The sequence below is a fragment of the Symphalangus syndactylus genome, chromosome 1, assembly GCF_028878055.3.
Source record: "Symphalangus syndactylus isolate Jambi chromosome 1, NHGRI_mSymSyn1-v2.1_pri, whole genome shotgun sequence".
Lineage (NCBI taxonomy): Eukaryota > Metazoa > Chordata > Mammalia > Primates > Hylobatidae > Symphalangus > Symphalangus syndactylus.
Window position 1 is genome coordinate 152,366,552 of NC_072423.2, and position 25,815 is coordinate 152,392,366.

The 25,815-nt window shown below is 41.5% G+C and overlaps 1 long non-coding RNA gene across 1 annotated transcript in view; it reads left to right on the forward strand.

Moving 5' to 3' along the window:
• Positions 1-20,466: 20,466 nt before the first annotated feature.
• Positions 20,467-25,815, forward strand: part of LOC134731947 (uncharacterized) — a 46,030-nt gene continuing 40,681 nt past the window's right edge. The window contains exon 1 of the long non-coding RNA XR_010114677.1: positions 20,467-20,602. This is a non-coding gene — a long non-coding RNA (uncharacterized lncRNA). The remainder of the gene's footprint in view (positions 20,603-25,815) is intronic.

Below are 25,815 nucleotides of genomic sequence, written 5' to 3' on the forward strand. Positions count from 1 at the left end.
ACATTCCACATCAAGTAAAGTAAATTTTACATTAAGAGAGCCCAGGTGCAGTGAGTCACGTTTGTAATCCTAGCACTTTGGGAGGCCTAGGTGGGCAGGTCACTTGAGGTCAGGAGTTTGAGACCAGCCTGGCCAACATTGTAAAACCCTATCTTTACTAAAAATACAAAAATTAGCCAGGCGTGGTGGTGTGCACCTGTAATCCCAGCTACTTTGTCGGCTGAAGCTGGAGAATTGCTTGAACCTGAGAGGCAGAGGTTGCAGTGAGCCGAGATGGTGCCACTGCCCTCCAGCCTGGGTGACAGAGTGAGACTCTGTCTCAAAAAAAAAAAAAAAAAAAAAAATCAAGAGAAAAGGAATGAGAGAAAGGGTTAACCAGTCCAGGAAGAGCAATGTAGACAAAAAGAATGTACTGCAAGGTCTTGCAAGGAAGAGTCTTTTATGTGGGCACATACTTCAGAGGTGGATGCCAGGTGCTTATCACAAGTGACAGCAAGACAGTGTCTGTTAAGATGGGCGTTTTGAGATGGCAAAGTCCTGCTCTCCAGAGTCCTTTGGTGAGGACTAATAGTGGAAAAGTGCACCTGGTTTTGTCCTTATCTGGTTGGGTGCAGTGTCTATTGATTAGATGAACATCTGGTCCCTGTCGGCATGATGCCTTTTTAAATGTAAGATGGAGTCTTTTTCTAAGATGGAGTTCATTATGTTAATGCTGCTTGATCCACTGCCTCTGCCATTTATTCTGTCTTGTACTTCAGAGGATTAGTCCGTTCTCACACTGCTATAAAGAAATACTTGGCTGGGCACAGTGGCTTACGCCTGTAATCCCAGCACTTTGGGAGGTCAAGGCGGGTGGATCGCCTGAGGTCAGGAGTTCAAGACCAGCCTGGCCAACATGGTGAAACCCCATCTCTACAAAAATACAAAAATTAGCTGGGCATGATGGTAGGTAACTGTGATCCCAGCTACTCAGGAGGCTGAGGTGGGAGAATTGCTGGCACTTGGGAGGCAGAGGTTGCAGTGAGCCGGGATCATGCCACTGCACTCCAGTGTGGGCGACACAGCGAGACTCCATCTCAAAAAAAAAAAAAAAAAAAAAGACGAAAAGAAATACTTAAGACTGGGTAATTTATAAAGAAGAGAAGTTTAATTGGCTCACAGTTATGCAGGCTGTACAGGAAGCATGATGGCTTCTGAGACCTCATGAAACTTTCAATCATGGCAGAAGGTGAAAGGGAACCAGGCACGTCTTACAGGGCTGGAGTAGGAAGAAGTGGGTGGGGCGGGGAGGGGGGTGCGGCGTGGGGCTACATACCTAAACAACCAGATCTCGAAATAACTCACTCACTATCGCAAGAATAGCACCAAAGGGGAAATCCACCCCCGTGATCCAGTCACCACCCACCAGAACCCACCTCCAACCTTGGGTACTACAATTTGACATGAGATTTGAGTGGGGACACAGACCCAATATCACTGTTTCCTCTTGTGTAAATTGGGGAAACAATCTACCTCATACAATTGTTATAAATATTAAATGAGATACCGTGTATAAAATGCTTATGACAGCACTAATCAAATACAGCTATTCTATTGCATAGCTCTCTTTTTTTTTTTTTTTTTTTGAGATGGAGTCTCGCTCTGTCACCCAGGCTGGAGTGCAGTGGCGTGGTCTCGGCTCACTGTAAGCTCTGCCTCTCGGGTTCATGCCATTCTCCTGCCTCAGCCTCCCGAGTAGCTGGGACTACAGGCACCTGCTGCCACACCTGGCTAATTTTTTGTACTTTTAGTAGAGACGGGGTTTCACTGTGTTAGCCAGGATGGTCTTGAGCTCCTGACCTCGCGATCCACCCGCCTCGGCCTCCCAAAGTGCTGGGATTACAGGCGTGAGCCACCGCACCCAGCTGCGTAGCTCTCTTTATACAGAGAAAGCAGGCCTCAAGTTCAGAGCCTTTAACAGTGTCTAGCTAGAATGTTTAATTTTTGTTTTCATTATGTTTATTAATTGGCTTTTTGCATGAGTGATAAAACATTTGCTTTAGAAATGAACCCATTTAGAAAGAAATACTTAAAAGTGTATTAGAAAAAGTTTTAATAAGTGCAGTTGATACACAGATATAGAAAAAAACGTGAAGATATGGTAAAAATTATAAACGTGGTATGTGAGAGTCTGCATAACATAATGAAACTAGACAGTCCAGGACTCCTGGTCTAATGTGATCCCACTGATTAATGCAACCCATGGGAGAGACCAGGTGGTTTGCCTGAGTAAGTCTGAAGGACCACAGAAACTTTTAAAGATGACCAGGTGCAGTGGCTCATGCCTGCAGGAGAACTTTGGGAGGCTGATGTGGGTGGATCATTTAAGCCCAGGAGTTCGAGACCAGTCTGGGCAACATGGCAAAAACCCATATCTACTAAAAATACAAAAACTAGCCAGGCACAGTGGCATAGGCCTGTAGTCCCAGCTACTTCGGAGGCTGAGGCAGGAGGATCACCTGAGCCTTGGGAGGTCAAGGCTGAAGTGAGCTGTGATTAGGCCACTGCACTCCAGCCTGGGAAACAGGGTGAGACCCTGTCTCAAAACAAATAAATAAATAAATAAAATAATAAATAAAAAGATACTTCCTCCAGTTTTAAAATTTCTGCTAGAAAGAGGCTTATTGGGAGATTATGGAACAATTATTATGTTATAAAACTAATATTTTTAAAATTTGAAAGGTAAAGTAAGTTGTGCATTCTTAAAATTTGTTTAAGCGCAGCCTTTTCACATAAATATAACTCTGCAACTTGGGCAAATGTATTTGATTTGTGAAAACTTTCATGTTTTCAGGAGGTCCTTATGGGTAGAATACTTTTTCTCGGAATGTTTTACTGAAGCCAAACTGAAAAAGTGAACCCACATGTTTCCCTCATTAGAAGTAAAAGCCAAATCTTGCTAACCGATTCGGTACACATAGAACAGAACAAATTGCTTGGGTTTATTTTATGTTCAGTGCTTGAGAAATCATGGCATGAAATGAGGTTGGGTAGAGGCCACATACCCAGTGTGTGTTCAGGGGTTTATGTAATGCCCTGCCAACTAGAGATCCAGCCACTCTTTTCTACTCCAGAAAGCATTCCTCACTGGCAAATGAGCAGGACTTCCAGAATGGAAGGGACACAGAGAGAAGCTCAGTTGAAATTCTCCCCAGCAAAACAGCCCATTTCACTGGGGAAAAACATTTAATTAAATTAATTAATTAATCAATTTTTTTTTTTTTGAGACAGAGTCTCATTCTGTCGTCCAGGCTGGAATGCAGTGGCATGATGTCAGCTCATGCAATCTCTGCCTCCAGGTTCAAGCATTTCTCCTGCCTCAGTCTCCTGAGTAGCTCAGACTACAGGTGTGCACCACCACGCCCGGCTAATTTTTGTATTTTTAGTAGAGTGGTTTTGCCAGGTTGGCCAGGCTGGTCTCAAGCTCCTGACCTCAAGTGATGCGCCCACCTGGGCCTCCCAAAGTGCTGGGATTACAGATGTGAGCCACCGTGCCTGGCTGAAAAGTATTTTAAAAACCAAAATACAAACAAGTCATAATTTAAAGTCTCTGGAAATTGTCCTAAAACATATAGCAGATGGAGAAACAGTCATTTGAGAAAATGTATAAACAGCCGGGCATGGTGGCTCACTCCTGTAATCCCAGAACTTTGGGAGCTTGAGGTGGACATATCACCTGAGGTCAGAAGTTCGAGACCAGCCTGGCCAACATGGTGAAACCCTGTTTCTACTAAAAATGCAAAAATTAGCCAGGCATGGTGGCAGGCACCTGTAATCCCAGCTACTCGGGAGGCTGAGGCAGGAGAATCTCTTGAACCTGGGAAGTGGAGTTTGCAGTCAGCGGAGATCACCAGCCTGGGCAACAGAGTGAGACTGTCTCAGAAAAAAAAAAGAAAAAGAAAATGTACTAAACACTAGTAAGAAGAATAGCAAAAGTCTGTGGCCTTTGATCCATGACCTTGCCTACCCCTCCTCCCCATAGCTCCAGAAGCTCTTTTCTGGGCCTCATGCTTGGGCAGATGCGACCAAGAAGACAGAGATTCCCGCTCCACTTCACACCCTGTCTGGGCTGCAGTTTCACCTTGGGAGTGTTAAAGCAAACGAAATATGGCCTGAGAAGGCCTCCGTACCTCTATATTTGAGTCCTTGCAGATGAACTGTAACTTAGCTTAATAGACAAGATAGAAAACCTAACTTAGGAGTATGCCCTATTGTCACGCCTGTAATCCCAGCACTTTGGGAGGCCGAGGTGGGTGGATCACCTGAGGTCAGGAGTTCAAGATCAGCCTAGGCAACATGGTGAAATCCCCGTCTCTACTAAAAATACAAAAATTACTTTGGGAGGCTGAGCCAATCCCAGCGGCCATACTTCAACCGCTCATAGACTGCTAAGTGTTCAAACTGTTGAAATAAGGCAAACACCGACCTGCAACCAATCCAGCTGTTCTGTACCTCACTGCCAATTTCTGCACATCTTTTCACTTATTTTGTCTGTAAATTTTCCACCGTGTGGCTGTGCTGGAGTCTCTGTGAATCTGCTATGATTCTGGGAGCTGCCCGATTTGCGAATCATTCATTGCTCAGTTAAACTCCTTTACATTTAATTCGGCTGAAGTTTTTCTTTTACCAGGAGGGAGGGGCTGCTGGCGTTTCTCATCTTCCCCAGCTCCTTATTGTGGAAGATCTATTCCAAGCAAGGGTAGCTAACAGCACTAGCGCCTCCTTGCACTTAAGGGGCAGAAGCTCTGCAGCAGGCCACGAATAAGAGGCCTGATTGTCTCTGCCAGCTCTCTCACAGGGCAGAGATTCTATACTAGGGAAGGCAAACCAAGAAGACCAGGGCTGCCACATTATCCTCCCTCAGTGCCCCGTTGTAGAGCAGGGATGTCATTCCTAGAAAAAGGCCCTGTGGTGGTGGGGTCGCGGGGAGGGCATGCTGTCAGGATGAAGAGCTCTGCCTGAGGGAACTGACTTTATTTGAAACAGTACCTGGAGAACTGCATGCCTAAGGGTGTTGTCAAAACAGTGGAGACTGTGTGGAGAGCAGTGAAGGAGGCTGGAGCTCCAGGATATGAGTGGAATGGCAGAGCAGCTGGAAGTTTCATAGAACCAGGGCAAGAGCCCAGAACAGCGCTGCTGGGATCCCACTCAATTCTGGGATCACAGTCAATTCTGCGAGTTGGGAAGGCGGAGCACGTGCACTAGGTTTCACCCACTCAAGGCCAGTCAGAGCAGGATGTTGGGCAGACCTGAAAGCTTTCCCCAAGCTGTGCATAGGCCAATCAACACAAGGCAGAAGGCTTGTAACCAAATGCAAGTCCAGCTGCTCACTGCTTGCACAGTCCAATTAATGAATGAGGGCTGATAGAAAGAAAGCGACTTTTATTCTAGAGCTTCGCTGAGGGGAAGAGGTACAGGCTTCTGCCTTAAGGGAACCACTTCAGCTTTGGGGGCAGAAAGCAGAGGCTTTAAGGGGGACTTGGAGTGAATGCTATGGAGAGGAGGAGGTGCGGGGTCTGCATGACTCGCGACTTGCTGGCGGCCACCATCAAGGGCAGAGCTGGGTTGTAAATTGACTATCATCTTGAGGCAATTTCCTGGTGGGGGAGAATCTTGGAGAGTGCATGGTTTGATTCAACATTTGGTCCTTAGAATTTCTAAGCAAACATATAGTTAGATAAGCTCTCAGTGCAGCGAGTGCCTGGTGGAGAGAAGGTGCAGGTTAGAATTGCATTCCTAAAGAGCTAAGTAAGAGGTGAACATGCAGGGAAAAAGAGAAAAGATAAAGATAATTTTTAGGAAAATGGGGTAGTCGTTTACAGTGTCACTGGTACAAGAGGTGTAAACACAACCTCTGAGCAAACACTGGCTGAAAAATAAGCTACTCCAACCCAGGGGTGAGGCCTAGGAAGCCAGGCTTAAAACTAAAATTGCTCTCATTCCTAACTATCTGGAAGACTGTGTGCGTGTTTCAGGCTGAGACATCTCAGGAGTGATTGAAGAGGGACTCCAAGCTACTAGTCCCTGGGTGAATGCAGAGCCAAACAAAATGTGAATTCCCCAATGTGTGATAGCAACCTCTGAACTACACACATATCCAACAGTAAAGGGTGAAAATCTAACTAACGGGCTTAAGCACAAACTTTGAGTAACCAGTGAGCTATGCAGACCCAAGAAAGGGAAATATATGAGCAAGGACATCAAAGAGCTTCAATAAAGGAAATTACGTAGGTAATGATAAAAGCTGCATAATTACATGTCTTCATTTTTCTTCTCATGACTGATTTAAAAAAGCAATTGCACGAAACAATAGGTATCTAATTGTGTTGTTGGTCTTGTAACATACAGAAATGTAATATATTTGACAATAAGAGCACAAAGGAGCCAGGTGGAACCAAGATGTATTGGTGTAAGGAAATACAGAAGATGGTATCAGTTAAACCACACACTCTTTAATAACTGAATCAAAGAAGAAAGCACAAGGGAAACTAGAAAATATATTGAGATAAATACAAATTAAAACCGCAACATACCAAAACCTATAGGATCTAGCTAAAGAAGTGCACGGGGCAAATTTAGAGCTGTAAATGCCTATATTAAAAAGAAGAAAGATCTCAAATCAGTAATCTAAACTTGACCTGAAGATGCTTGAAGAATAAAAGCTAACTAAATGCAAAAGAAGTAGGAGGAAAGAATAAAGAACAGAAATAAATGAAACAGAGAGTAGAAAAACAGATAAAAGCAACAAAATTAAAAGTTGGTTCTTCGAAAAGATCCACAAAATTTGGAAAACTTTTAGCAAGATTGATCAGGAAAAAAGGAGAGAAGACTCAGATGTGAAGGAAAGAGAGGACATCACTACTGACCTCACAGAAATAAAAAGAGTTATATGGAAACACTGTTGTATGCCAAAAAGTTAGATAAGCTAGATGAAACTGGGCAAATTTCTATAAAGACAAACATTACCGAAACTGATTCAAAAAGAAATAGAAAATCTAAATAGACCTGTATGAAGCAAAAAGATTGAGCTGGTAATTTTAAAATTTCTTACAAAAACAAAAACAAAAGACTGGGACCAGGTGACTTCACTAGTGAAATCTACCAAACATTAAAGGAACCAGTTCTTCTCAGTTTTTCCAAAAATTAGAACACTTCCTAACTCGTTTTATGAGGCTAATGTTATCAAAACCAGACAATGACTTCACAAGACAAGAAATCTATAGACCAATATCCCTAAAGAATGTAGAGGTGAAATTGCTGGAAAAAAAAAAAAAAAAAACAAAGCTAGAGAACTGAATCCAGCCACACATACAAAGAAGTATACACCATAACCAAATGGGATTTATCACAGAAATTCAATGTTGGCTTAACATTTGAAAATTAATTGATGTAATATACTATATCTATGGAATAAAAGACAAAAACCAAAGACTTCAGAATAAAAAAGCTAAAACCCGTTCATGATTTAAAAATGCAGTAGTAATTAAAAAAAAAAAAAAAAACCTAACCATCCAACAAAGTAGGAATGGAAGGGAACTTCATCAGTCTGATAAAGAATATCTATTAAAAACCCACAGCTGACGTAATATTTAATAACATGATAATATTTCAGAAAGACTAAAAGCTTTTCTTCTAACTTCAGTTATAAGATAAGCATGTTTGTTCTCATGAACTGGCACATAGTACTGGAGATTCTAGCCAGGCAAGAAAAAGAAATAAAGGCATCTAGATGGGAAAAAAGGAACAAAATACCTCTATTTCCATACACCATGATCTTGTACATAAAAAATCCTAAAGAATCCACCAAAGAAAAAGAGGCATTAGAACTAACTATGAGTTCAGTAAGGTTATAGGACACAAGATCGTACAAAAATCAGTTGTGTTTCTACACACTAGTAATGAACATTCCAAAAATTAAGAAAACAATTCAATTTTCAGTAGTATCAAAAAGAATAAGATGCTTTGGAACAAAGTTAACAAAATGAGTGTAAGACTTGTGTACTGAAAACTACAAAACGTGGTTGAAAGAAGTCAAATAAATGAAAAAACAATCTATATTCATGGATCACAAGATTCTAAGATGGCAATACTTTTTTTTTTTTTCTTTTTGAGGTGGAGTCTTGCTCTGTTGCCCAGGTTAGTGTGCAGTGGCGCAATCTCGGTTCACTGCAGCCACCACCTCCCAGGTTCAAGTGATTCTCTTGCCTCAGCCTCCGAAGTAGCTGGGACTACAGGCACGTGCCACCATGCCTGGCTAATTTTTGTATTTTTAGTAGACATGGGGTTTCACCATGTTGGCTAGGCTAGTCTCGAACTCCTGAACTCAAGTAATCTGCCCACCTCAGACTCCCAAAGTGCTAGGATTACAGGTGTGAGCCACTGTGCCCGACTGTCAATACTCTTTAAATTTATCTCCAGATTCAACACAATGCCTGTCAAAATTCCAGTTCCCTTTTTTTGTAGAAGTTGACAAGATGATCCTAAAATTCATTAGGAAATGCTAAAGACCCAGAATAGCCAAAAAATCTTAAAATAAAAAGAAAATGGAGGATTCTAATTTCCCAAACTCAAAATTGCAACACAGCTACAGTAATCAAGACAGTGTATTATAGTACTGGTATAAGGAGATACGTAGACCAATAGAATAGAATTGAGATTACCAAAATTAACCCTTAAATTTATTTATATTTATTGATTTTTGACAAAGGTGACAAGACAACTCAATGTGAGAGAGAATACTTTCAACAAGTAGTGTTGGGACAACTGCGAATCGACATGGAAAAGAATGAATTTGGAGCCCTACCTCATACCATACACAACATTTAACTCAAAATAGATTATAAACCTAAATGTAAGAGCCAAAAACAATCAAACTCTCTGAAGAACATATAGTAGTCAATCTTTGTGACCTGAAGTCAGATATTTTCTTAAGATTCAAAACCAAAAGCACAATTGACAAAAGAAAAAATGAATTGAACTGAACTGTATCTAAAGGTTAAACTCTTGTGCTACAGACAAGGCTGTCAAGAAAATGAAAACAACACACAGAATGGGAGAAAATATTTACAAATCATATATCTGATAAGAATCTGGAATCCAAAATATATAAAGAGCATTTATCATTCAATAAAAGACAAATAATTCAATGGAAAAATGGGCAAAGGATTTGAATACACATTTCTCCAAAGAAGATACCAAATGGCTAATGAGCACATGAAAAGATACCAAAAGTCATTAGCCATTCAGGTAATGCAAATCAAAACTGCAATGAGATACTACTTTGCACCCACAATAATGGTATAATAATGACTATAATGTAAAAGATAACAACTGTTTATGAGGATGTAGAGAAATTGGAATCCTGATACGTGGCTGGTAAAATGGCACAGACACTTGGAAAACAGTTTGGCAGTTCCTTAAAATGTTAAACATAGAGTTACCTTATGACTGGGCAATTCCACTCCTCCAGTTCCAAGAGAACTGAAAATACATATCCATCCAAACAATTGTCAACAAACATTCACGGCATCATTATTTATACTAGCTAAAAAGTGGAAACACTCATATATATACCGATGAATGGATAAATAAAATGTGGTGTATTCACACAATGGAATATTATTTGGCAATAAAAAGGAATAACATGCTATCACTTGGATGATCCAGAAAACATCATGCTAGGTTAAAAAAAAAAAAGCCAGTCATAGAAGACCACACTGTATGATTTCATTTCTATAAAATATCCAGAATAGGCCAGGCATGGTGGCTCACGCCTGTAATCACAGCACTTTGGGAGGCTGAGGCAGGAGGATCTCTTGAGCCCATGAGTTAGAAACCGGCCTGGGAAACATAGGGAGATTCCATCTCTACAAAAAAATTTTTAAAAAATTAGCAGGGCATGGTAGCACATGTTGGTAGTCCCAGCTACTTGGGAGGCTTAGGTGGGAGGATCACTTGAGCCCAGGAGGTTGAGGCTGCAGTGCAGTGAGCTGTGAGCTGTGATCACGCCACTACACTACAGCCTGAATGAGAGAGCAAGACCCTGTCTCAAAACTAAATAAATAAATATCTAGAATAGGCAAATAGATAGAGACAGAAAGATTAGTGGTTGCTTACAGATAGAGGGAGGAGAAATAGAGAATGATTGTGCATGGCTATAGAATTTCTTTAGGGGGAACAAAAATGTTCTAAAGTTAGATTGTAGTGACAGGTGGACAACCCTGTAATTATACTAAAAAAATCATTGAATTGTGTAATTTAAAAGGGTGGATTGTATGGTAAAAGCAGTAAAATTATTTTTAAAAATGATAGATGAGCAAGATTGCCACTATATGAAAAGGTAAACTGTATGTAGTCTTTAGTTTATTAGTTGCAACAGATTACTGGACATACCTGAAAACTCAGTGAGGAACCTCTGTGTGTTATAAACAACTTTGCTTAAGAATTTCTATCCTGGCCAGGTGCGATGGCTCCCATCTGTAATCCCAGCACTTTGGGAGGCTGAGGCGGGCGGATCACCTGAGGTCGGGAGTTTGAGACCAGCCTGACCAACATGGCGAAACCCAGTCTCTACTAAAAATACACAATTAGCTGGACATGGTGGCACGTGCCTGTAATCCCAGCTACTCGGGAGGCTGAGGCAGGAGAATTGCTTGAACCCAGGAGGCGGAGGTTGCAGTGAGCTGAGATTGCACCATTGCACTCCAGCCTGGGCAACAAGAGTGAAACTCCCTCTCAAAAAAAAAAAAAAAAAAAAAAAGAATTTCCATCCTCCATGATCACAGGAAGAAATAGTAGATAAATTTTACTTTTAGTTGTTAATACTGCCTTGAATTTATTCTAAGAGTTTATATTTAACTTCTGTTAGGCAACTCCTTTGAACTTAGTTCCTAGGGTTCTTTCCTGTGTGCATGTTGCTGGAAGGAGGTAGCAGGTAAACATGGCTCTCTATTTCTTTGCTTTGAACATTGAGGGGGTTTGGAAAAGTCAGCTTGATGTCAGGTCACATGTAGCAACACAAATAGGAGCTCTGCAATAATAATAAGAGAAAGATGGAGGATTAAGAGGTTTGGAAATTAATTGCTAATCCTTTTTGTACTGGTCCAAGTGTTTTAAGTGCCTTAATCAATTTTATCTTCCCAATAACTACATGAGGTAGTGTGTTATTCTGCTGGGACTGGCATAGCAAAGTACCATAGTCTGAGTGACCTAAACAACAGAAATGTATTTTCTCACAGTTCTTGAGGCTCAAAATCTGAGATCAAAGTGTTGGCAGGGTTGATTCCTTCCGAGGGCTGGGAGTGAAGGTGTCACTCCCTCCGTGGCTTGTAGATGGCTGTGTTCTTCCTGTGTCTTCACGTGATCTTCTCTCTGTACATGTCTGTGTCCAAATATGCTCATCTTATAAGAACACCAGTCATATCAGATTTAGGGCCTACCCTAATGATCTCATTTAAACTTAATTACTCCTTTAAAGACCCTATCTTCAAATAAGGCCATATTCTAAGGTACTTTGCATCAGAACTGAAACATATGATTTTATTTTATTTATTTATTTATTTTTGAGATGGAGTCTCCCTCTGTCACCCAGGCTGGAGGGCAATGGCATGATCTCAGTTCACTGCAACTTCTGCCTCCTAGATTCAAGCGATTCTCCTGCCTCAGCCTCCCAAGTAGCTGGGACTACAGGTGTGTGCCACCACGCACGGCTAATTTTTTTGTATTTTTAGTAGAGATGGGGTTTCATCATGTCGGCCAGGCTGGTCTCGAACTCCTGACCTCAGGTGATCCACCCACCTCGGCCTCCCAGAGTGCTGGGATTATAGGCCTCAGCCACCATGCCTGGCCTACATAAGAATTTTTTTGGGGGAGAAATAATTCAGCTCATAATAGGCAAGTACTGTTATTATTATACATCCCACTTCGCTGCTGTTAGGAGAGGTAAGAGCACAGGTTTCTATGAGAAAGCCCTGGAGAACATAGGCAGAGAGTGATGGAGCCATATTGAGGATGAAGTGTTGATGTTTTCAGGTGAAACACAAGACTGAAATAAAGGAAAAGATTCGGAGTCACAAGTGGTTAGGCTGCTGGCCAGTGGCCTGGTAGAGTCTGAGGACATGAAGGAATGTGCCTACTGAATACAGCTCAAATTTCTTGGTCCATTGGCTTAAAGCTAACTTTACTCTATTCCCCGTGTGGGTGTACTTGAGATGGTGAGTGCAAGCATACCTCTGCTTCCAAGGGGGTCTCCCTTGCCCACAGCCCCTGCTGCCTCTCCCTGAGTCCCTCATTGCTGGTTGAAGTAGGCATGGGCATCTGCTGGCCTGGCATGCAAAAATGGACCAGTCCAGCAAGGCTTCTACTTTTAGGACTAGAAATGGGCAAGGCAACAAAAAGTAGGGGCAGAGGGAATGTGTTTCAGAGAGAGGGATCAGAGTGGCCACTAAGTCCACTTCCAGGTCAAAGCTAAGATGGAGCAGACCTGGATAAGGCAAAAGAAGCAGGCTGAAAGAGAACTGAACAATGCAGAAAAGCATGCTAGAGACCATACATTCTGTGAGTGGATCTGAAGATGATCGGGGTCTCTAGAGTCACCTCCATCTCCCCTGTCCAAATATATTCTTAAAAGGACCCATCTCCCCCAGAAACCCACTGATTGCAAGAATTTGAATGGATCCTTGCATTTGCAATGACAATACCCAGTTGAAGCAATACCCCTTTCCTAAGAATTCCTTCATTCCATTATTGGGCACTGCCATGGTCTCAATGCTTGTGTCCCCTCAAAATTCATATGTGGAAACCTAATCCCCCGTGCAATAGTATTAAAAGGAGAGACCTTTAGGAGGTGATCAGGTCATGAGGGTGGAGCCCTTATGAATGGGATTAGTGCCCTTATAAAAGAGGCCTAAGGGAGTTGTTTGCCCCTTGCATCATGCGAGATCACAGCAGGAAAGTGCCATCTATAAAGCAAAGAGCAAGCCCTCATCAGACACTGTATCTGCTGGCTCACTGATCTTAGACTTTGCAAGATCTAGTACTGTAAGAAATAACTTTCTGTTATTTATAAATGACTCAGTCTAAGGTATTTGGCTATGGCAGCCTGAATGGACTGAGACAGGCACTCATGTGCTAGGTGCTATTTGGGCCAATGAAAATTCAATACTAAATAAGACCCTTGCATAGAGCTGATTTGCTTGTGGTCCTAGATGGTAATGTTTGATACTCACTACCAGATTACTCACCACAGCTCCATGCCCCATGCTGGCCCATCCTGGCCACAAGCTTTTCACTCACACTGTTCAGAGTATTTCCTCATCATAGAATTCACTTCAGCAGCTAAAATCCTAACCCATTTCCTAGTCTAGCTCACATGCTACCTCTTCCTTATAGCTTTCTAGAAACTCTCAGACAAGGTTAATTTCCCTCTTTGCTATATCACTTAACACTTCTGTGGCCATCGTGGCTCTAAGCCATTTGGCCTCAGAGTTCAAGTTATTTACATGCCTAATCATCTTCAGCAATGTAAACTCCTAAAGAACCAGAAATGAGCCTGATTCCCCATCTTCCTAGGGATTATCATGGAACTTTCCCCATGTGATCCATTCAATGAATATCAGTTAAAATTAAATTCAACCTATGAGGAGCCAGTGAGGGAGAAAGTGAGCAGGACATTGACCTTCATTCCTTATTCCCAGCTGCCATATCCAAGAATATGACCCACCCTATCTCCTAAAGTAAAATGAAATGGTGATGCATAATTAAAGGCTTCAGTCTAGCTGCCCTCCTACAAGTCTAAATTATCACCAGCTCATGGATAAGCTAGGTTGTTTTTCAGCCTTGGCTTGTGGTCAGGATTGCACAGCTAGGAAGAAAGCATAATAAAACACTTCCAAGTGCTTTGAACTGGCAAAACTGTGTTTATACAATTACATGAAAACAAGCTAATGTGATGGCATTGCGGACATTTAATGATGTTTGGGGTCAGGAAATTACAGTTCCCTGGTTCTGTGTTTTACTGCAGAGTGGTTTGCATCTCATCAGAAAAGAATCTCACTTTGGAGTTCGCCCTTCGTGCGTGGGGCTTGCTACAAATAAGGGGCTGGGGAAATGAATTCTTAAGTGAATTTTATTTCCTCCTGAGAGGTGAATATGATAAGTGGATTTAGCTTCTGGGATGCACCAGAAAATTCCACTACTGATGTGCAAGTGGCAGCAACGTGGAGAATAATAAAAGATATCTTCTGTGTCTTTTGTATGTGTGTTCAGGATTTTTTTCAACTACTTCTTCTATGGAGCCCCATGGACCTTGCCAAGACCTCATGGACATGGGCCAGAGATGAGCTAATGCAGTACTAGAAAGAGCATTGAACTTGCAATTGGAAGACCTAATTAAAGACTCAGATAGTCACTGAGCAGCCAAGGGATCTTGGGCATCTTGCTGGACTTCTTTAAATCTTTGATTGCTCATCTACATACTCAATAATTGCTTAGGGTCTCTTCCACAGTTTGAGTTGAATCTATGTCGGTTCATTAGACTGTTGTCCCACATCTACAAAATTACTGGAGCTAACCTATCAACATTATGTTATTCTTCTAATTACACTGATTCATACACATGTTCTGACCTGGCTCTTTTTGTGACTAACGCTGCATTTTCAAACAGTGGCCTGAGATAATACGATTTGGCTGGGACTGTGACACTGTGTCCATACATGGTATTAGGGGCACAGCTTCCAGGATTGCTTTTATCTCCCTAGCAGCATATTCTAATAGATAGTTCATTCATGTGATCACCGGCCTTCAAGGATTTTATCACAGTATTATTTTTAAACTCAAAAGAACTAAATGTTCAAGTTCTTAAGCCGAGGGGTTGGATGAGGGATACATTTTCTGTGCAGGGGTAATCACTTGTAAAAATAAGGAGATTTGACACAATTCTAGGAAAATGGTAAATCTGACTTCAGAAATGTTTACCCTTTGGGGACCTCTGAAATGCTCTTCTTGGAATCCCTGTCTTTGAAACATGGACCGATGAGACTATGAAGTGCAGCGTTCCTGAGGCCAAACTGCCCCTACGGAATCCAAAACAGATTTGCAATGCATTGGGAAGACTGTAGCTGGGAATGGTGGTGCATGCCTATAACCTCAGCTACTTGGGAGGCTGAGGCAGGAGGATCACTTGAGCCCGGGAGTTCAAGACCAGCCTGGGCAATATAGCAAGATCTTGTCTCATTTAAAAAAAAAAAAAAGGATTATAAAATACAGATGCTAAGAGGGATTGTGTTAGTAAACCCACTTTATTTTTGATGTCTAGTGCTATAGATGCTTTCAAACACTATCCCTTTAAAGGTTGCCTTTTTTGGACTCATAGGTCACAGCGCACTGAGGTCACAGCAGTGGAAATTGGAGCACTCTGGAAAGCAATTAGCAATATCTGTTTAAAGTCTTTAATGCATCCAAATCCCTTCATCAAGTAACTCTACTCTCAGAAATCTATCCCAACATTATAAAGAGATGGTCAAAAATGTATGTATACAAGATGTTTCCAAGAAAAATTAAAAGCAACAACGGGAAAATGATTCAGCACAGTATGTGGTAGAAAATGTCACTAAAATGATGCTTCTGAAGACTTTTCTAATAATATACAGAAATTTGTATGCAGTCTTAGTAAAGGAATGAGGTTGTGAGTTTTACGTACAATATTTTTCAACACACGTGAAGACAAATGCAAGACAAAAAGTTAACAGAGGGAACCAGCACAGTGGCTGACACCTGCAATCCCAGCACTTTGGGAAGCAAAGGGGGGAGGATTGCTTGAGCCCAGGAGTTTGAGACCACGTTGGGCAACATGGCAAAACTCTGTCTCTACAAAAAATAAACAAGTTAGCCAGGCATGCTGGTGCACATCTGTAGTCTCAGCTACTCTGGAGGCTGTAGTAGGAAGATCCCTTGAACCTGGGAGGCGGAGTGCTGAGATTGGGCCACTGTACTCCAGCCTGAGTGATGGAGTGAGACACTGTCTCAAAAAGATAAGGCTGGGTGCACTGGCTCATGGTGGTAATCCCAGCATTTTGGGAGGCCGAGGTGGGCAGATCACTTGAGGTCAGGAGTTCGAGACCAGCCTGGCCAACATGGTGATGCCCCATTTCTACTTAAAATACAAAAATTAGCCGGACTTTGGTGGCATGTGCCATAGTCCCAGCTAGTCAGGAGGCTGAGGCAAGAGAATCACTTGAACTTGGGAAGTGGAGGTTGCAGTGAGTAGAGATCATGCCACTGCACTCCAGCCTGGGTGACAGAGCAAGACTTCATCTCAGTAAAAATAAAATAAAAAGATAAAAAGCTAACAGATTACTTTAGATTTGGGAGGATGGGTGATTTTTCCCTTCTCCTTAATACTTCACTCTGTTTCACAAATACCCACAATAAGCTTTACCTTAAATCTCTTATAATTATACGTTTTTAAAATTATAAAAGTCATTTAAGAAAAACAGCTGCTATTTGTACCTTAATTACTTGTTCCTTATTTGAGATGGCCTTGTCTCCCAGCTTATCACCTGCGTTCTCTCTCCCTGCAGAACATCAAAGCTACAAGGCCGGGCGCAGTGGCTCACGCTTGTAATCCCAGCACTTTGGGAGGCCGAGGCGGGCGGATCACGAGGTCAGGAGATCGAGACCACGGTGAAACCCCGTCTCCACCAAAAATACAAAAAATTAGCCGGGTGTGGTGGTGGGCGCCTGTAGTCCCAGCTACTCGGAGAGGCTGAGGCAGGAGAATGGCGTGAACCCGGGAGGCGGAGCTTGCAGTGAGCCAAGATCGCGCCACTGCACTCCAGCCTGGGTGACAGAGCAAGACTCCGTCTCAAAAAAAAAAAAAAAAAAAAAAAGAACATCAAAGCTACAGAATTGACTTCTGCTGGTGATGACTGCAAATGTCACAGCCCATAAAGCCAGGTTTAATGGAAAATCTCAAGATGGTGGAGACAACAGCGTATTTATTTTCAAAGGAGTATTTTAAGGATAACAGAAAGAAACACAGCAAGATGGGCATTCATGGATGACTCTGGCTGTGAATCCCTAGGAAAGTCAAGGGCCAGAGAGAGCAGACCAGTGCCAGCACAACCTGATCCTACAGGAAGGCAAGGATGGTTTCATACTTTTTGGAACAGGCTTTTCTGCGGGAGCTCCAAACTCTTGGAAGATTCCAGTGTTTTCCCCCTAAATTAACCTATCCTAAAATAGTCAAGGTGGGGCCAAGGAAAATCAGAGCGCAGACTTTAAGCTTTGGATTTTTGGGCCACATCCAGCGTATGAGCTTTTTCTGCAAGTTTGTCTTATGGGGTAACAGCAAGTGTACTTTGAAGGGATATCCCTCAACGTAGTTACATGTCTGAATAATGAAATTATTGGCAGTGTTATTTTCCTTTTGATGCTTTTCTGTGTTTTCTAATGTTTTTGAGTGAGTTTGTGTTGCTTTTATAAGGAAAAGAATAATTTTTATTTTTAACATCATAATTGAGGGTAATATATGAAAAAGGTGCATAGGAAAGAAGACTCAGAAGGTGGTGAAGTAAGATTTTATATATATATCTTATTTATAATAATATAGATATCTTATTTATAATAAATAATATATGTATCTTATTTATAATAAATAAGATATGTATTGAAAAATACTTTCTTTGCATTTCCTAATTGCTTTGTAATGGAACCACATTCCATTTCCCATCAGAAAAATATACATTTATTTAAATGTACCTGAGTCCTACAGTTCTAAATGAACGCTAGAGAAATGTTTATTTTCATGGAGAGATATTCTTTTATTTCTGGGGTGGGAGGAGCAATTCATTGGCTCCAGATTATTAGACATCCACATAACTCAAGCTTGATGCTGTTGGAAGTATTTACTGAGCATTTTACTTAGGACTGCACTAGTCTATTTGTTTCATTCATTTATTCATGCAATGTACATTTTGGATATTCTATACTTAAAAAAAATTGAGATAGAGTCTTGCTCTGTTACCCAGGCTGGAATACAGTGACATGATCATAGCTCACTGCAGCCTCGAACTCCTGGGCTTAAGTCATGCTCATGCCTCAGCCTCCCAAGCAGCTGTGACTGCAGGTGTGCACCATCACACTTGGCTGATTTTTCTTTTTTACTTTATTTATTTCATTTATCTGTTTTTTGAAGAAAAGGTGGTCTCACTATGTTGCCTAGCCTAGTCTCAAACTCCAGGCTTCAAGTGATATATTCCCACTTCAGCCTCCCAAAGTACTGGGATTACAGGTATGGGCCACTGCACTCAGCCATAATATTCTGTACTTTAAGTGTACTGATAAATACATTTATCGGTATGCTAAAGGAACTTTCTGTCTTGCTGAGAATATAGATGAGTTAATCAACAATTATAGTTCAGCAGTGGTTCTTAAAATTAAGCATGCATCAGGCTAGGCACAGTGGGTCAGGTCTGTAATCCCAGCACTTTCAGAGAGTGAGGTGGGTGGATCACTTGAGGTCAGGAGTTCAAGACCATCCTGGCCAATATGGCAAAACCCTGCCTCTACTAAAAATACAAAAATTAGCCGGGCATGGTGACATGTGCCTGTAGTCCTAGGTATTTGGGAGTCTGAGACAGCAGAATTGGTTGAACTGGGGAGGCGGAGGTTGCAGTGAGCCAAGGTCGTGCCACTGCACTCCAGCCTGGGTGATAGAGGGAGGCTCCGTCTCAAAAAAAAAAAAAAAAATTACGTATGCGTCAGAATCATCTGGAGGGCTTTTTAAATCACGGATTGTTGGGCCACACCCCAGAGATACTGATTCAGTCAGTCTGGGAATGCCAAGAAGTGCTGCTATGACTGGCCTAGGGCTCACACTTGGAGAACCACTGCAATATCCGTGCTTAAAAGAGAGGTATATAGGGTGCAGTGGGACCACCTCCAATGGTGTATTAGTGTTGAAAGCTGTGAAAGTGGAAATGAGATGGCAGAGAGCATGGGCCAACAAGGCAGAATTTGCAATCAGCCCATTAGAATCCTGGAAGCCTTAGTTACTAGGTAGCTCTTTTCCTCTTTCAGGGCCTGGCAACAGCTGTCACCTCCTTCCGTGCTACTCTCTGGGACAGAATTCCCCCAACTCCATTTCTCTCCTGCCTCCTCTCAAGATTCTCTTTAAACTCCAAAGAAATAAGAAGGGGTTCTACATCCTCTGAAGAGGATAGACTCCAGGGTGTAGGTGGCTAGGAACTGGCCCCAAAACAAAAAGGAGCCCAAATCATTAAAACAGTTCTGATGCCATTAGACATACAAGGAACATAACCTCGCTGCTGTTGAGTCAGGCGCCGAACCACAAGGCCCTTCAAGAAGGAGGCTTCACTAATAATAGCATCATTGGCCCTGGCAGAGACTCTTCCAAATGCTTGTGTAGGTGAGGATGGGTGGGAGGGAAAGGATCCATGTCCCCTCGGCTGAAAATGCCTGTAAAGTTGACTGTGTTGGATAAATCCTTTGCTGTAGCTGCAGTGACCCCCATTTAGTGACTCTGTGAGTACATAATATAACCAATGGTTTCTCCTAAGTCTGCATAATCATAAAATGTTGTAAAGCTTTGCTGTATTATTAAGTTAGTAAGGCCACATATAAAATACCTTCTGCATGAAGGTCGACTAGCTGATTACAGTATTCCCTGAGTGGAAGTTCAGCTGTCAAACAGAAATGGCACGAGCTTTAATTTCTGCAACTGTGAACCTTGTATTTTGTCAGCTGGGTAAATTTAAATGTACCAGGAGAGCTAGTCCTTTAAACTGACCCATGGAATAGATAATTTTGCAGTAGTATACTCATTCTCTAGTTTTTATTTAATATAAACTTGGAGTTTTATGGATTGCATGTGAAGACTTCTATCTACAATTTTTAATAAGTCTATAAAGGCAAGAGTCAGTACACCAGAATATATTTCATTCTTGAACAAATGCGTGTGTGTGTAAGGAATAAATGTGAGAATAAAAGTAGCATATAGAGAGGCGAGGTGCGGTGGCTCACGCCTGTAATCCTAGCACTTAGGGAGGCTGAGGAGCATGGATGACCCTCTGAGGTCAGGAGTTTGAGACCAGCCTGGCCAACTTGGTGAAACCCCATCTCTACTAAAAATATAAAAAATTAGCTGGGCATGGTGATGGTCACCTGTAATCCCAGTTACTCAGGCGGCTGAGACAGGAGAATTGCTTGAACCTGGGAAGCAGAGGTTGCAGTGAGCCAAGATCACGCCATTGCACTCCAGCCTGGGCAACAATAGCACAACTCCATCTTAAAAAAAAAAGAAAAAAGGGCATATAGAGAAGAAATTTGGGGTAAAATTCTTCGCAGGTTTCTCTTTTAATCTAGTATATTTTGCTAGTCCCTTGCTTCCTTCCCTTTCTTGTCTTGCAGCTGATCTATCTTCCTATGTATCTGATGAATGGTTTATCCAGGGACTGGCAAAAGGAGAAAAACAAGATGCAGAGGAATGAGACTGAGAATACCACAGTGTGAACAGTTTCCACAAAGTGCTTCATTTTGGCTCCAGGTCAGTTATAATCAACTGAAGCTGTCTTTGGTGCATTAATTCAGGGCATCAGATGTCAGAATCCACTTTTCAAAGTGCCTTCCTTGCATATAAGGACACACTAGGCTGGTCTCTACAGCAAAAAAAAAAAAAAAAAAAGAGCACACTAGTCTGGCAGGACTTGAGTTCATGTTTTCTGTTTTTCTTTTTTTCTGAGACAGAGTCTCACTCTGTTCTCCAGGCTGGAGTGCAGTGGCATGATCTTGGCTCACTGCAACCTCTGCTTCCTGGATTCAAGCGATTCTCCAGCCTCAACCTCCAGAGTAGCTGGGAGTACAAGTGCGCACCACCACGCCGAGCTAATTTTTGTATTTTTAATAGAGCTGGGGTTTCACCATATTGGCGAGGCTGGTCTCAAACTCCTGGCCTCAAGTGATCCATCCGCCTCGGCCTCCCAAAATGTTGGGATTACAGGCATGAGCCGCCGTACCCAGCCGAGTTCATGTTTTCTGTGTGCAATGCAATGATGAGGTGGAAATTATTATACCCAGTTTACAGATAGGAAAACACAGATGATAAAAATAGAAATATTTGTTTAGTTTAAATGGCCATTTAGTTTTTAAACAGCAAAAATGTCCTGGGAAATATGCTTGACTACATGTGGGAAAAAAGTTATATTTTTCTTCATAACACATACCTAAGTAAATTCCAGAAGGGAATAAGGAGATTAACTGTAAACATTGAAAATACAAAACTACTAGATGAATAGAATGAATATTTACCTAATTTCAAATACAGTAGAATTTTCTAACAAAAGCCATGAAAGAAATTACTTCTTTTGATAATATGCATCTTTTAAAAGTTCTGTCTAAGTACTGCAGACAAAATATAAACATGGAAAATAAATTTAAAGAAATATTTGCAACATACATGAATGAAGAGATGGTGTACTATAAAAAGAAATTTTAAAAGTTAGGTCCAGACGCGGCGGTTCACGCCTGTAATCCCAGCACTTTGGGAGGCCACGGTGGGTGGATTGCTTGAGGTCAGGAGATAGAGACCAGCCTGGCCAATATGGTGAAATCCTGTCTCTACTAAAAATAAAAAAATTAGCCCAGTGTCGTGGCGCATGCCTGTAGCCCCAGCTACTTGGAAGGCTGAGGCATGAGAATCGCTTGAACCGGGGAGGTGGAGGTTGCAGTGAGCCGAGGTTGAGCCATTGCACTCCAGCCTGAGCGCCAAGAGCGAAAGTCTGTCTCGAAATTAAAAAAAAAAAAACAAACAAAAATTAAAATAAACAGTCGCCACCAGAAAGGGAGCATGGAGAAGTAACCAAGTGTTTTTGAAAAGAAGAATTTGACTTTATGTCCTCAGGTTAAAGACAAAAACTAAGCAATTATTGTAGTTAGTAGGTTTGTAGGTTTGTTTTTCACAGTCTTATGTGTTGGCAGTTCTGAAGCTATGTATATTCTATAATTGAGAAAATAATGGAATCCAGGTTTTTTTTACTATCAAAGAATGGAATTACAAATACATGAAGGGAGAAAACTACAAGCATCTTGTAGTGTTGGATTGGAATTGGAGATATCAGTATAAATATGTGGTTTTAAATATGTAGTTACAGAAATCAATGTGAATCTCAGAACACAGACATGTACCTGGCTCTGTTTGCTGAGAGTGTCTAAAAGCAATGACATTTGGTAGCAGTGAGCACATTTAGTGCCCAGACATGGTTTTTAAATACCACCCTCCACTGAAAGGAACCAGAGCTCCTTGGAGAGTTGGCAGAATCCAAAAATGAAACATTTTGCTGTGCAAATAAGTAAAGAAATGCTCAAAGAATGATAGGGACATGTTACAAAGACATAGGAACCAGATCAAAGAGGCTCCCACTGACCAACTCTGGAACAATTTGAGCATCACAATAAAAGATAGCGCAACAGACTATCATTCATTGAATAAAATTAGAATCCATGAGTAACTACATTGATATAAATGAATGAATGAATGAATGAATACATACATAAATGGATGGAGAGAATGAAAAGTGCTTCCTTACAGCAGGATGCAAACTAATAAACGAGGAATGATGGAATGAGAGAATTGCCTTTTGATAACCATCAAAATAATAACTGATTCAGCAAGAATCATCAAAGGATGGTAAAAATAGCAAGTAAAATGTTATTTTATTTTATTTTTGAGACAAAGTCTTGCTCTGTCACCCAAGCTAGAGTGCAGTGGTGCAATCTCGGCTCACTGCAGCCTCAACCTCCTAGGCTCAAGCAATCCTTCCACCTCAGCCTCCCGAGTAGCTGGGACTACAGGCGCACACCACCACACCCAGCTAATTTTTGTATTTTTTTGTAGAGACAGGGTTTTGCCATAGTGCCCAGGCTTGTCTTGAACTCCTGGGCTCAAGCGATCTGCCTACCTTGGCCTCCCAAAGTTCTGGGATTACAGGTGTGAGCCACCATGCCCAGCCACAAGTACCATTTTAAAGATTTAATAGGATACTTACATAGTATCTAGTTGCTGCCTATCAGATAGCTTTTAATTTCAAAGAGTAAAATGGCAACTTGTACAGTAGCGCATGTTGGTAGGAAACACCTTAATCAAATGATCAGAGTTAACAACATCAGTAGTGTGTCAGAACCACAGCACGTGCCTCCTGCACCAAGAAAAACACTGCATCACTTCTGCAGTATTCCTGCCAAGATGGGTAACATGAACCTAACCAAGAGGAAACACCAAAAAACTCAAAACTCTTTTACAACCTAATTGACCTGTACTCTTCCAAAGTGTAAAAGCCAGACAAGAAAGGCTGAAGAACTACTCAGATTAAAGGACACCAAGGGTACAAATGTCATAGGTGTTCTTGGATTAGATCCTGGACCAGAATCTTTTATTTTGCTAAAAGAGCAATCGTGAGCCAGTTAGTGAAATTAAATAAATTCTGTGTAGATTAAATTCTACTATAATCTCAATGTTAACTTTCTGGTTTTGATAAATCAAATCCGGGGGTATATATAAGACTGGTCTTGTTTTTAGGGAATACACACAGAAGTATTTATTTATTTATTTTGAGTCAGGGTCTTGCTCTGTCTCCAGGCTGGAGTGCACCTCATAGCTCGATGTGTGATCATGGCTCACTGCAGCCTCAAACTCCCGGGCTCAAGGGATCCTCCCACCTCAGCCTCCTGAGTATCTGGGACTACAGGTGAGCACCACCACACCCCAACCCCAGCTAATTAAAAAAAATTCTTTTTTGTAGAGACGGGGTTTTGCTATGTTGTCCAGGCTGTTCTCAAATTCCTGGCCCCAAGCAATCCTCCCTCGGCCTCCCAAAGTATTGGGATTGTAGACATGAGCCACTGTGCCCAGCCACACGGAAGTATTTAAAGGGAAGCAGGCATGAGGTTGCCAATTTACCATCAGATAGATCAAAAAAGTAATATACGTAGGAGAGAGAGAGAGAGAAAGCTAGAGAGATATGAAGCAAATATGACAATATTTGTATTTGGGGAATCTGGGTAAGACTGTATTGGAATTCTTTATTCTATTTTTGCAATCTTTCTATAAGCCAGAAATTATTTCAAAGTAAATGGTAGAGACAGTGAGAATTTTTTAAAAAAGTCTCTCCACAAACACACACACAGACACACACATGCAAAAGCATGAATGACGGAAATTTAGCAAAAGTGTTAATAAAGTTTATATCTGGATGGTGAGATTACATAGTAATAAAAACATTACATTTGAAATTAATCTTTATATTTTTACATACTACACATGCTCAATCATGTATTTATTTTAAAAATATCCATTTATTTAAAATTTTAAAAGCTCTAGCAGGACCTGTTGCCCTTGCTCTGCCTGTCACGAAAGGCACCTTTTTGATGACAGTTGTTTGTCTTTGTTGCTGCTTGGCTATGCATGGACACACCCATCTGGGCTCCACCAGCAGCTGTGGTGGTGGCAGAATAGTTCTGGGTATGACCATGACAGCAAGACAGCTGTAGTCTCATATGACTGAGAGTGTCACATGCTTTTCCCCTGAGGTGCTGAGTAGACCGTATACCAGAAGGAATTCTAAAAATAGCAATGTGCATCCTTTGTGCTGCGGAAGCACCCTGTCACTTTCTTGTGGCCCAAGCATTCCAGAGTGAGAAACTTGGAGTGTGTCTGCATTGTTGAAAGTATCATTTGATTTTTTTTTTTTTTTTTTTGAGACAATTTCGCTCTTGTCGCCAAGGCTGGAGTACAGTGGCTCAATCTGGGTTCATTGCAATCTCCGCCTCCTGGATTCAAACAATTCTCCTGCTTCAGCCTCCTGGGTAGTTGAGATTACAGGTGCCCACCACCATGCCCAGCTAATTTTTTGTGTGTTTTTAGTAGAGACAGGGTTTCGCCACGTTGGCGAGGCTGGTCTTGAACCCTTGACCTGAGGTGATATACCCACCTCGGCCTCCCAAAGTGCTGGGATTACAGGCATGAGCCACCATGCCCGGCCTGATTTTTAGAAAATTATTATTTATTACAGATTTATAGAGCATGCCCTCTTAATTGTTATGCCTTGAAAAAGTGTTCTTTTCCCTATAGTTGTAGTTTTTAAAATAAATTTTTCAACAGCACATCTCATAGTATTGCGTACAAATAACAGAACACCAATACATATGAGTCTGATTGGCTCATTAAAATATAATAAGTGAGTCAAAAAGGTAAGTGGCTGGAGTGAGCAGAAAGCACTGCAGTTCTGGGCTTTAAAGTATAGATGATGCAATGAGTTTGACAGCCTCTTTGACCAATTTATTTCACAGCTTTCTAATTTCTGCCAGTTAGAAGTGACATAGGTGGGTCACTGAGGATTCATTCCTCTGGCCTCAGGCCAGGTGACTCTTAGTGTCAGGATGTCAGAGGGTAGGTCGCAACCCAACTTTCTCCAAAACTTCTAGAAAAGTCTTTCACAATTTTATGTAAGCAGACACCCTGAACTTTTTATCAATCAAAATCCAGACCTAATTGATGGAGCTCTTTAAAACATAAAGCTGAGTCTTTTATTTACTTTGTGGTTTCAGAGAAAGTCACATGTCTAGTTGTTCTAGATTTTTCTACTTTCCATCTGTCGCTATGAGAGATCATTTCATCTGTTTATTCTCAAAGGCTGCCACCATCCAAGACATGGAGAAAAACTCTTAGCCCCTCATTAGAGGAAGGAGACTTGGAGCTTCTCTTAA